This window comes from Triticum urartu, unplaced genomic scaffold (assembly GCF_056163025.1).
Source record: "Triticum urartu cultivar PI428250 unplaced genomic scaffold, HENAU_Tu73 scaffold217, whole genome shotgun sequence".
Classification (NCBI taxonomy): Eukaryota; Viridiplantae; Streptophyta; class Magnoliopsida; order Poales; family Poaceae; genus Triticum; species Triticum urartu.
Window position 1 is genome coordinate 20,094 of NW_028260388.1, and position 13,412 is coordinate 33,505.

Genomic DNA, 13,412 nt, shown 5'->3' on the forward strand with positions numbered 1-13,412 from the left:
CAGCTCATTACCTTTAAGCTAGAGTCTGCCATGGCGAGGTCTTATTCTTCAACATAATCCAGCGGTCCAGGTGCGTGCGAAAGCGGAAACTCTTCCGGATCTTGTTTATTTGTATTTGCTCATTTCCGATTATGCTTTATTTGTAGATAGCCTTGATGATAGGCTTCGACCTCGACTTCTCCGTTTCTAAGATCCAATGGTGGAATCATTACTCCAAGGCAGGCAAAATTGACCATTTCTAAGTAAGTTCAGCTAGCGTCACCCCGAAGGGAGAAATAGATCTTCTTGTCCGGATGCAGGAAAATAAAGCAATAAGAGATCTAGCAATGACTATGGTCCATAAATCATTTCCTTGGTGGCATTTCCCAAACTTGATTTCCTTTTTATGCACCTGATACCTAATCGATAACGAAGCTGAATGGCTTTTTTCGGTCCAATTCCATCCATTTTTGTTGAGGCAATTCTGACTTGTTCATCGGGAAGTGATCTAGCTCCTGAGATATATGACATTCTTTATCCTTATCTTTTCCTGGTCTTCTCGGCTGGAATCTACAATCTACACCTCTCCAAACACAATATCTTGAGTACCCGGAGAAGTTCTCTTTGTCTTCGAGCTTTTATTCCTCAATCCACTTATTCGTTCCCTTCTTTCATATACCTCCCCACCAATAGATAGAGACAAATGGGAATAACCGAACCACGTCTACAAAATGCCAGTACCATGCAGCTGCTTCAAAGCCAACGTGATGCTTCTTGGTCAGATGACCAAGATATTGGCGAATACCACATACGATCAAGAAAAGAGTACCTATAATCACATGAAAACCATGAAAGCCAGTTGCTAAGAAAAAGGTAGAACCATAAATACTATCCGAAATAGTGGAGGGTGCTTGGTAATATTCCATTCCTTGAAAGCCAGTGGATACTAGAGCCAGTGAAACGGTTGCTACTAAAGCGTAAACTGCTCGTTTTTCCTTCCCCGCGAGTATAGCATGATGAGCCCAAGTTACGGCAGCTCCGGATGAAGGGAGAATAGGGGTATTAAGAAGAGGGATTTCCCAAGGATCTAAAACCCCAATCCCTTTTGGGGGCCAAATACCTCCGATCTCTACCGTAGGTGCCAAAGAAGAATGAGAAGAAGCCCAAAAAAAAGCAAAAAGGAACATAACCTCCGAGACTATGAAGAGAATAGAACCATATCGAGGTCCTAATTGTACAGCTTTTGTATGATGCCCTTCCAACGTGGATTCACGTAGAACATCCCGCCACCATACGAACATGGTATAAAGGAGAAATATTAGGCCCAAACTGAGAAGTGTTGCACCCCCTTGAAATGAGTGCATGTACATCACACCTCCTACGGTGGTTGCCAAAGCTCCGAGTGAACCCGAAATAGGCCATGGACTTGGATCTACCAAATGATAAGAATGCCTCTGAGATTCAATCATAAACCACTTTGCCCCGGTTGTATGTAAACCCCCCTTCACCCCCATCCCCTAAAGTGGTAAAGAAGGAGGCTCTTTTTTGTCTCATTAGGACAAACAAATAGGAAGGGATAGTTCTTTCATTGCATTGATAGAAGTGAGACTATCAAAAGATCTCTCTATTATTTAGAGAAAAGAGTTGGCGTGGGTTCTACCAACGAAACGAAGAAGTTTTGGATTGGTTTTTATCATTCGGAACCCTCTCCGTATTAGTAAGAAAAACACACCCAGACTCTTACTTCAATGGTGGGAACAACCTCAGCGGCGTGAACATGAACAATCATTCTATGCAAAATTTCATGTTAGGAAGAATAAGAAGAATCTCATTCATGTGTTCATGCTAACAGAAGAGCGGATCCAATACACATAAGACTTTTTGTCAGGAAATTCCTAATGTAAATGATGAATTTGGGATGTCATGCCCCACAAGTTAGTTGCCCAAGCGCTCCCTAGGAGGGCAGTCTACCACAAGATAGAGTTTGAGCCTGGAGCCAAAGCCCCAACCCCTCCATTTTAGGTTTTTATCTGGAAAGAATTTCAGGAAGTCATATCGGCCAGATAAGCCTCTGACGGCTCCATATTGATTTTTCCCCTGTTTTCTTTCAGAAGAAGCGGGAGCCATTTTGCATTGAAACTCGGTATCAGCAGAGTCATCTCCTGAGAAAGACTTCTTTCTTATTTATACAAGATTTCAGAGAACATAGTGAAGCCCTCAAAGCGCTAACAAAGTCGTAAGTAGAGAAGTTTTCCAAAAAGATACCTCGTTTTTCCATTAAGTGTGCGTTGTCTGATGAAGAATAACGGGGGAGCCAACTCAATAACCTAGCGGAGGAACCGTCCGGACTTGAAACAGCGGATGCAACCCTTGCATTTCGTTCTTTTGTTCTTTACTCTATTTTCGCTTTGGCACTCACTTCCTTTGGAATAAGGGCATTTTTCTTCTCTACTCGTTCCGTTGACCATCAAACAGTTTCTTAATTATGTTATGTCAAATGATGGGAAAAAGGAAGGAGTAATCAAAAAAGACTAGAACTACCCGATCCGTTGAAATACGATACGAAGGAAACGGACTTCAATCCCTCATTCTTATTGTTTGTTCTTCTGATCCCCTTGTTTTTCACTCGCTTAATTCGGAAGAGGAAAACGACAGCAGCTAAAGTGAGAAATAAACAACTGCTCGGAAAGCTTCGGTTTGAGCGTTGGTTTTGATGACAGTGAAGAAAGCTCGCCCAAAAGACGTACGTGGAACCAATGATACCAAAAAAAGAATCAAATATGAGGAGAACTGGGTGCATTGGTAAACGGCTCCGCCATAGCTTGTACGACTTCTGAATCCTATTAATGGCGCTCTCCGAATAAATAAGTAGATACAGGCGGACTACATACACGTGCTCTCCGAGTAGGGAAAGTGAGAAATCTACGGTCTTCCATCCGCGGATGTGACAAATCCAATCCAATTTGGTCTTGTCCCGTGGCTCGGACCCGGTCGCGTAAATGCAGCTACCACTACGACGGGATACTCTAGTTATTTACTCTGTTTCAATCCCTATTTGGCCATTCAACAGTAGCGTACGGCCTTTGGAAAGCATCTCTTCCTAGAGGGGACTCCCGCTTGTGATCTTCTTCCTTGGGTCGGAGAAAATAGAACTTACCAATTGGAAATGGAAATGCCGAATGAATTGAACCAAACTACGGAAACTGTGGTTGAGCTTGCCTGTCATCAACGAAGGATGGTTGTGAAGTTGGTGGAAGAAAGCAAACCAATGAATGCAGCTAGTCACCCCGAAAGGCGAGCCCATGTCTTTTGAGAAACTGACACAACCTGTTGTGTTGACTTATCTTATACTAAGGGTCCGTCCCAGCCAACAAGGGATTTCTCAAAATTCTAGGATGAAACAGCATCATATCTCAGCTTGATTATGAGAGAGATTGAAGTGAAAGAACCCGGTTTCAGAGCGTGGAAACGGAAAAGAATGAGGTGAAAGGGCCGACCCATGCGGCCCACTTAGAATGTGCTTTGACTTCCCCAGGTTGTACAATAGCACTATTTTCTGGACCCAAGTTCGAAAGGATTAGGGCACTGGATTGAAGAATAGCTCAGTCCGATAGAAACTTAGGTTGGGCTGGCGGAGGGATGAGTGGAGCTTCTGTATGACATGTACTGGTGTTTCATTAGTCCCTTGATCGGGTACCCGAAGCTCGCTTTGAGGAAGCAGTGCCATTTGGTTCTTCCTTCTTTCACGTCCATCCGCGAATGATTTGAGAATTCTTTTCATCACTGTTTGGATCGCAGACTTGACCGTTGTCTATAGAAAGAAAGTGCTCACTCGTTTTCTGTTTGTTTTCATGTGCGCATACACTCAGCCTAATTTAGTAAGTGTGAAGTGGAAGGGCGAGTACGGGTGAAAGCCCACTACCTTCCGGATAAAAGATATGCTCGATTTATAGATAGCTTTGCTTCACTATATAGCGTGGGACGAATTGATAAGCTCTGAATGCAGGAAGGGAAACCTTAGAGCTTTCTTCGCTTATCTTCCCAAGCAGACCATATGATTCTCATTATTCTATTTCTCTGTCTTTCCAACCAGCATTCCCGCTTATTCTGATTGGAGTGATGTGTGGTACCGGGGATAATGCAATTGATGGTGCTTGTGGCCCCACGGAATGACCGTATAAAAGGAAATAGGCAGCAAGGGAGTTGGGTAGACTAAAGATACTGCCTTTAGCCCTCTGCGGCCTTTTTTTTGAAGTCGAGTCGTAAGGAAAGATCGATAGGATTTGGTCCATTTGGTGTCCTTCCAGACGGAGAAGCGAGAACCCTTTCTGCTTTGACCGCTTGCCCTCCTGGCACAGATGTGGAAAAGGTCTCAGTTGCGGAATCAAATATGAATGAAGTTAGAACAATCAGCGTAAGCTCTTTCTCTAGGGCCACTATCAATAATGACAAGAACTCTTACCAACTAGCTTAACGCATCCGGTCTCCTTCTCCTTCGTACCCCTAGCGGATATGAATAATAGGAAGAAACAGGTCCTTTCTAAAGGCGGGCATTAGACCAGAGTTTCGTGAGCCGGAGAAGATCGATAAAGCTTAGAACTTGCTCGTTTGCAGGAGGAGGCGGTGGTATGACTCCGTCCGTTGAACGAGCATTTCGTGCCACCTGTTCGGCGTCCACATCCACTACCATTTTCTGATCCCAGTATCTATAGCAAAATCGCTATTTGCCTCACTCTATAGAAGGCCTCCCGTATGTAAGATCACCAACCAAGTTCCTTTCTTCTTTTGTTTGTGCCATCTTTACCAACTTCTACTTCTTGGCTGGCTTGATGCTTACAGGTCTTGCCTCTGCTGATACTGGTCATGGGGACAAGAACTCCGTGGGAAGAGAGCAGATACCAATCCTAAACAACCCTTAGAATGGCCTCATCCAAACGGATGATTGTCATTGATAAGACGGGCAGGTGGTATGTTGATACTGAGCCGCTTCCCCTGTAGTTGTTAGCTCGTTCTTGACAAATCCGATCGGGTCTTCATAATCTGGAGTAAAAGGATTCGAACCTTTGCATGCCGATACCAAAAACCGATGCCTTACCACTTGGCTATACTCCAAACAAACGGTAGGTTCCTGGAGAACCGTGGAAACTAGTTAGTTCAAATCGAACTCAAAAGCAATGCGCATTATCTACGCCTTTTTTTGATTCACCAAGACCCGGCTGATACAAACGAATAGTGGGAGTTCTTTCTTACGAATATAAATGGAGGAAATATCCCTAGTACCTTTGTCCTCTGCAAAGATCATAAGATCAGATGGAGTTGGATTGATTTCTCGCATCTACTAGATCAGAGATCAGAGTCAGGGGAGCTCTCGTAAGTGAGCCTAAGTAAGTAGTGTGGTTCGAGCGGATCAGTCACCGCTGAGTTCTGCTTTCCTCGCAGAGTTGGTTTTAGCCGGAACCGCGCTCTTGCCTTCTTCTTGTGCCCCTTGATTATTGATCTGAATTCAAGTTAGATTAGAGAATACCGGTGCCTTTTGATCCACCCTTAGGTTTGAAAACTGTGGAGGTTCAGTTACAAAATGCAGTTTATGAGGCTGCTTTGTATGCCAGTGTGCAGGAAGGAGAGTTGGAAGATATACCTAGATCCCCCAATAGAGAAAAGAGCGAGCAGGTTACCTACTCTTGTGGTGGATGGCGGCACTAGAAGTTGATGCTTTTTATGGACGGACATAGAAATTCGATTTCCAATAGAGCTGCAAACGCTACTGTAAGCCGAAGACGAATGCTGGCCAAAAGTAAGCAAAGCAGGAGAGGCGTCGTTTCCTTCAGTTGGTCAACCAACAGGTCTCCTCACTCTAGCATTTCTTCTTTGTTCGGTCGCAAGGCAGGGAAATGGAGGATTTGTTTCTGCTCTGTCCTTTACCGCATCGATGGATTCAATTTCAGTGGATAGAGCTCAACCTGTTGCCATCGTCATTTCAATCACAATTCACTTGGTAGGTAGACGCTTGTTCCGACCTCCATAGTGGCACTTTGACCTTTTCTCAACAACATCTACTTCTAATCTGCTTGAACGGCCCTCTTGTCATTTGACCCAGAATTGAACGAGATGACACCCACCAATATCTTCCAACACAGGATCTCCCTTACAGGGCCGTCCTTCTCTCTTTCTTCCCAAGAACATCGGGGGTCTGTTCTCTGAACGAGTCAGCACCAGCCCCGTTACCAATACGGGGATCTCGGCCATGAGAACTTGTAGAACTTGTCTCTTGAATTGCATCCCCCCCTAGGCCGACCAGCTAAGTAGGACCCACTTAGCAAAACAGGTCTATAGGGCGCTAGGGAAGGGGTATAGAATGGTACTTGAATCTATCTATAGACATAGGATCCCCCAGCCACAGGAATCCATTGGTTTCTGTCTCAATTCGTCATTTGAACTGAAACTAACCACGAAGGGAAAAGAAAAGAAGGATTCTAGTTTGCCACTACTTGGACTCAACTTGGACTTTCGGAGGAGAAAACCATTTCCATTAATATATGACTCAGTCATAGCCAAGAGATCATCATTCTAATAACAAGGATCTAGTTTATATATCTCGAATTGGGTTCCATAAGATGCCAAAATAGTGGAAGTACCATCACGTCTACCTAAAGCAAATGGTTTCTATAGATTGAGAAATGGTTTCTATAGAATGAGATATAGTCGAATGTACCTTGAATACTTCACGTGCATTCTTCGCTTATAAATTTAGCCAAGATCCAAACATCTCAATCTCTTCATACGTTCTTCCTGTTGAACTCTTCTTTTCGCTCAACAAATGCAAGTTCGTCAGGGTTTGGTTACTAGTTTTCTTGGAAGGGTTTTCTCCCTTGATCTTTTCCCTTGTTTTATGATTGGAATGAAAGTAGGATTGTTTATCCAATCCAAACTATTTATTGAGGGAAAGTAAGATCAATAGTTGGCCCTATTGTCTGTGCTCTGTTCTGTTAAGGATTTCTGTATTGGAAACATAGGCATCCTGCTATTCCCTGCTCTAGTTTCAGTTCAGTCATAAACCTATTGCCCGGGTCCTTTGATACTTGATTTCCTGGGTCAACGGTACCTAGATTCCCCTTTGGCTTGATCTTACCTTGGATTTCTGATTGGAATACAGATTGGATAAACAAGAGGAACTTGGAAAAGAGGGTTGGCCAAAGCATAACGATAGTGCATTCAATCGATTCCACTCTAGTTTTTCATATCTTTTCCCTCAATAAATAGTTTATATATGAAAGAAAGTGCCAACTTATTGTTCTTGGAATGCTGATTTCCATGGATTTCTTCTTGGCATATCCCCCCTGATTTGATGACCTGGCTAAAACACCTATTCCTTTTTTCTGGAATTGCTGCCGAAAGCCTGTTTGCAGCATCCATAGCAATACGTGTTAGTACTCAATTTCTTTGATTTTCATTTGATGAAGTGAAGACACTTATCTATATACCATTTATAGAGTGGTAGAGTAATCTTGCAATGCGGCATGAATTGGATGACTTAATAGTTTTCTGCAGTTTAGTACTAACATGCCTGTGTGGTGAACTAACTACCTTGGGAAGCAACAAATATGCCCCCAATCACGCTGCCTATGTGAACAAATTCTAAAACTTTGCATAAGCAGCTTAATTAAGTAGAAAAACCTAATCGATAGCCTACTACTTATACTTCTTACTTTCACTTTGATTTATACTTTGACTTTCGATACCTCTCCCCTAGTGTACTCGAGAGCTTGAAGGGGAAGACAGACTAGAAGACTTCCACACCATAACTTCCTTCCTTGGCTGACTGCCTGGCCTTCAAGAAACTCGAAAAACTGTAATAACTCACTTCACTATGATAACTATCTTTCGAACAGGACTACTACTTAAAGGCTAAAAAGACCTACCGCGACTGGCTCACTTGCTTGAAGGACTAATGAAAACACGTCGAACTAGCTAAAAGGACGTAAGCTAACAGCGAAACTCAAACAAAAACGGATGCTGACTCCGATATAGATATTGAGGATTTTCTACAAGCCGCCGCCTCACCCTGCTCGCTTACTTCCCACATGCTTGCTTAACTCACTATCTTTTGGGGTAATACACTGTATAGATAGGAAAGAGATAAATGAAAGAAAAAGAAGATAGAAATGAATTGATAGAGTCAGATGATGTCACTAGCTTCAATGAAAGGACTAACGAGAACTTTGAAAGTTCTTCCTATCAGCATTAGTCAGCTTTCGAGTCCTTCAAGCGAGTGCCGCAGGGAAAGGAAGAGTATTTCATCATGGCCATTTATTAGGACTACTTGGATAAGTTAGGACAGTTTCTCTAAGGCCAGCTGTTGAGTTAGTCGGTTCATAGGTTGTCGTAAAATATGGGTGTAGGAAGCCTGGACTCTGATTACCGATTATGAAAGCGAGGACTCTTTTTCTCTCTCCCCATTAACGGAAAACTATCTTAACCTCCTTCAGCAAGTTCGTTATCTACAAGTAAGTTAGAGAATTCCTGTTGTCAAGCTAGTTATCTTATACAAGACTTTTCTATAAGGCCTGCAAGCAGGTTCAGGTGGAAGCAGGAAAGTAACACCACCTGGTTTTCTCACGGGTGTAACTCTTTCTCTTTTGCCCTTTATGCCAGCCTGTTCCCTAAGTAGGATAAGTTCATTGTGTTATTACAGGTAGTATTGCTCTCAAAGCTAGGAAGGAAAGGTAAGGAGCAAGCTTATTTACTAAGATCCTAGCGAGTGGAATACTTTGAACGAGCAGGGGAGCGAGCGGAGTACTTTACGCAAGTAGTGGTTTACCAGGAACTCGTATAAGAGCTAGTCATATAGTCCTTGAAGCATTATTCCTTTTATCGGTAGGGCTGTTAGCAAGGAGTTTGAAGCTTGAGTACTTTCAGCTTTCCTGTTTTAGCTAGGAATGAAGTTGGTTCAGAGGTGTCAAGTAGAGAGGTTAGATCTTCTCTTCCTTCTCATACTGCGAGTAATATCTCTACTACACTTTCCACTTTATGTTGATCAGTTTGAGCATGAGCAGCTCGTTCAGGAGCAGCCGCCCGTGGAACTCTTGTTTTGAGGAAGCAATGAACATTGTCTTTTTCCATTCTCAATAAATGAGGAAGGAGGGGTGAGGTCCTCACTTGCGAGTGAGGCAAGGCTTTCTTTTATAATACATCCTACCCGATTTTGGTTGACGATTGCGTTCTATTCCAATTATTCACTTGTTTTTCTTGTCACTGTGGCGAGACCAGATGAGAGAGAGAACTATTTTCCATTTCCAGACAGACCCCGAGCCGAGGTTGGAACAATTCTGTATTTTCTTGTTGGTTCCTTCTTTATTATTTATTCCAAGTTTTTCTCTTCCATTCGGTTCATTAGCTTTAGGAAAAATAGAAGCTGCGGAAATGCTCGCTTCTAAAAGGCTTAAAGGCTCTGATCAAGGCAATGAACATTTTGCACTTGGAAACTAATAAGAAAGGAATTCAAATCATAGTTCAATACAGACTTTTTCTCTTTTAAGAAGGGTGAAACTTTCCTTCCAATACTTGTGCGCTCTACCCATCTCTACTGAACAAACCCACTACACATCGAGTGGCAGGGTATGTGTGTAGGCCTTTTCAAGGACATTCGAAACAACATGTCGATAAATTGCTATAGAAAGTGGGGCTAGATCGAGAGTTCTGACCTTTTCGTGGGTTGGGTGATCTTCAAACTCTTGTTTTTCTAGCGAAAGAACGCCCTTCTGAGCGATGATCTCCTACAAGCGAGTATAGTAAGGTTGACTTCAATTGAGACAGAAATGTCACTGGTCAGCTCCTTAGCGTGACAATTAACACCACTTTCTTATTACCTAAGAGATTAGATAAGGGAAGAAGGCAGGCCAAAGCTTATAGATTCGGAGATCGTACTTCTAACGCTTTGTCTGAGTCAGTCCTACGACCCCTTCCGGCTGAGACACGAATCCTAGCCTATCTGAGTCGCAGAATGAAGGGCTCTTCAGAAGGCGCCACCCAAGTCTCCTTTGATACTTCGGAGTCAGGAATTTTTTTTCCAAGGAAGGCGGATTTTCTGCGTTCCGCAGCACGAACAGGGTGTACAGAAGATCGATGTGCCATCTTTCTAACCACCTTCATTTGTTGTATGATCAGTAGGGAAGGGAGCCTTTGATAAAGGGACCCCCAACCAAGAAATCTACTGTCTCAGAGCGACAGTCAAGCTCGTATCGCGGAACTAGAACATTTCTTTGATTGATAGGTCAGATAGGAAGCAGGCAAGCAAACCAAGTTATAGGTTTGGAAGTTAGAACTCGGAAAGGTTGTCCTGTGACTACCTTTGAAGTCTTTGGGTAGGACATCAGGCTAAGGTCTTATGATGAGCCACGCGCATATGAGGTTTACTGCAGCCCTAAAGCTCTGTCCCCTATCCTACCACTAGATCTCCTATGCCGGAACATGAACAGAGAAAGCTGTGAGTGTAGTCTTAGGAACGAACCCGGGGTTGCTCTCGCAAAAAGATTGTACTAAAGAAAGCTAGAAAGCTCAATTCCAAGCTTTAAACCTCTGGTCCACGGGTCGGTGAACGAATGGGTTTTGGGAAATAGAGAACATGGACTCGATTGAACAAAGGTGGCACCGGAATGAATAGCCCACTTGTTTCGGGCAAGAATGAATGGGACTGATCGACTCGAGTTACCGAGCGACCTCCACTCTTCGACTCGAGCTTTCGCTTCTGCTTTTCTCTTGTTTTGATTTATTAGCTTTTTAGGGAAAGAAGAGGGTCTGAAATACAACTATGTCTACGAGTGCCGCGAATGAACCTTCGGTTCTTCCCAAGAACAAGGAGACACGAACTAAATAACTCGTATCAGGCTACGGGAATAGTGAACGGGAAGAAGGAACTAGTGAGGCTTTCGTTGGTCAAACAATATGCCCTCCTCACTTGAGGAGAGTGAAGGTCATGACTTATTGAAGCAGAACGTCAATTGGCCAAGAGAAGGGGAACTCCTTTCGTCGGTAACTATTGAATTGCCTATCTAACAGTGGAGCGAAGCGGAACGTTGAACGGGAAACTCGTGTCGTCGGTTATCCAATTTCCCTCCTTTCTGTTTCGACAAAGAAAACGTTTAGGTATCGGTAATAGGATTCCCACTATGATTTGCAGAAAAAGATAGATTCTATAATAATCCATAAATAATATATAGAATCAGGCTCCGTAATCAAGTGCTCGCTGTGAGAAGAAGATCTACAGGCATGTACCCATTTCTCCCTGCAAAATAAGTTTGAACCCGAGTGAGTATGGACCATACGCTCATCTTTCTTCTCAATCTACACCTCGTTCCGCGAGAGACCTATCCTCGTTTCGAAATAAAGGACCGTAGTGAGGATCGATCCCGGATAAGCGAGTCAGTGTAGGGACAGAGGCTGATGATTCTAAAGGTGATTTCTAACTACAAGATGACTTTATTTGAAAACGGAATCCAAATATCAACAAAAAGATGAATGGAAAGTCTTGTCGATATGAATTGATCTTCAACCCAATGACAATGCTTCGATTTCGATCTTGACTTCTTTCTTGGATGCCTGAAGTTTGTGTTCGCATTTCATCAAAGGAAAAGTGGGCTGTACCCACATGAAGAAAAGAGTTGCTCGTGTAAAAGCAATATCTTCTATTTGACTTATCTAGCCGTGTCTTGTCTTGCACATACTCGGCTCGGTGAATGGTTCATCTTCGATTGGCATGGTCCTTTGGATGTAAGAGATCTCGTTTGCTGGCCGGGCCCTTCCATGAGTTTAGATCTCTATGTATGAATCTCTTATGAAATCCCATACTTTTTATCATTTCAGAACGATCAGCATACTGTGTGACTTCTGCGTGACAGTTCTTGCATTTCGTTTGTTGCTTTGCATGAACATTTAGATATTGGAAAGCGAACTCCCTGAATTAGGAATTTCATAGATAGAGAAGGACGGGCAAAAAGAGAGAGACTGACTAACTACCCGGATCAATGCTGATTGACGACTGAATAAATAGCCGGAAGCAACAACTGCACGAGAGAGAAAGAGCGGATCCAACTAAGGAAATGCAGTACCTGTTCTGTCGGAGCTAATCATGCAAAGCTAGCGTAGCGCCAGCCGTCGAAGTGAATGAATTCGAAAGAACGCAGAAGTAAGGAAATGAGACGACTCTTTCTTGAACAATTTCATAAGCAGATCTTCCCCTCCACACCAATCACGAGTTTTTTTTTATTCCTCTCGTATATCGTCGTCACGCCCTTAATGATAGGTTTTGAAAAAGATTTTTCATGTCATTCCCATTTAGGTTCGATTCGGATCCCTCTGTTGTTTCCCTTTCCTCCCGAACCTTTTCCTCGAAATGATAAAGAATCTGGTACACTCGAATTGTATTATTTAAGTGCTTATTGCTTGCCAAAAATCCTACTTCTACAATTGGTAGGTCACCGGGTTATTCAAATAAGTCGTGTTTTCTGTGCTTTTCCCATGTTACAACTTCCGTACCAATTCGATCGATCCGGAATGGATCGGTTAAACATTCTATTAGGGAGCCCGGTCTTGACTCTTCTGTGTGGTATTCATTCTCGTTCGGCTCTTGGAATCACATCCAGCAGTGGTTGGAACAGCTCGCAAAATCCAACCACTTCACCTACTTTATTGCCCCCAACCGTTTCCCGTACCTCTATAGAAACAGAAGGGTTTCATGTTCTTTCATCGATTGGGTATTCCTCTCCTTTTGTATCTCTTTATCCAATTTCGGTCTCGATTAGTTCACAAGATTGAATGGCCATAGCCATAGAAGAAGCTTCTCCTCCGGGGCGGGGGGACCGCCTGACAATTACAAAGAAACCTTTCAAAAGTGGATTTTGTGCTCTGAATATAAGGATTTCCCTGGTTTAAGGTGCAAGATAGACTCACTTCTTTCATTCCTGGAACCTGGGGAGATCCTATTCATGGTACGCACGTTCCCCCGGGACTTTTCTCTGCTCGAGATCTTGGAGCCCAAGGATATCCGAAATATCATTTCTCACTCGCACAAGCAGTGGAAGCCACCCAAAAGGGTGGGGCTAGTAATTAATTAGTTTTTTTGGTAGGTTTGTATTGTTTCTCGAATTGGTAGGTTTCTCGAAGTAGTTTTAGTAGGTTTCTCAGGAAATAGAGATGCCGAGGCCCCTACTTACCTTATGGGTAGGTAGGGGGAAGGAAGAGTGGGTCAGAGGGCTTCCTTCACAGTGCATACCTCTCTTTCTCTTTTTAGTTTTTCTGGCGGACCGGTCGCGCAAGATCTTTGGTCTTCCCCCGGAACCGATGAAAAAGCGGGTCGCTTCTTATGGACTCGCTCAGAATGATTCTTTTATATCTAAGGAAAGGGGATGACATTATCGCCATTGATTGAATTCGTACGT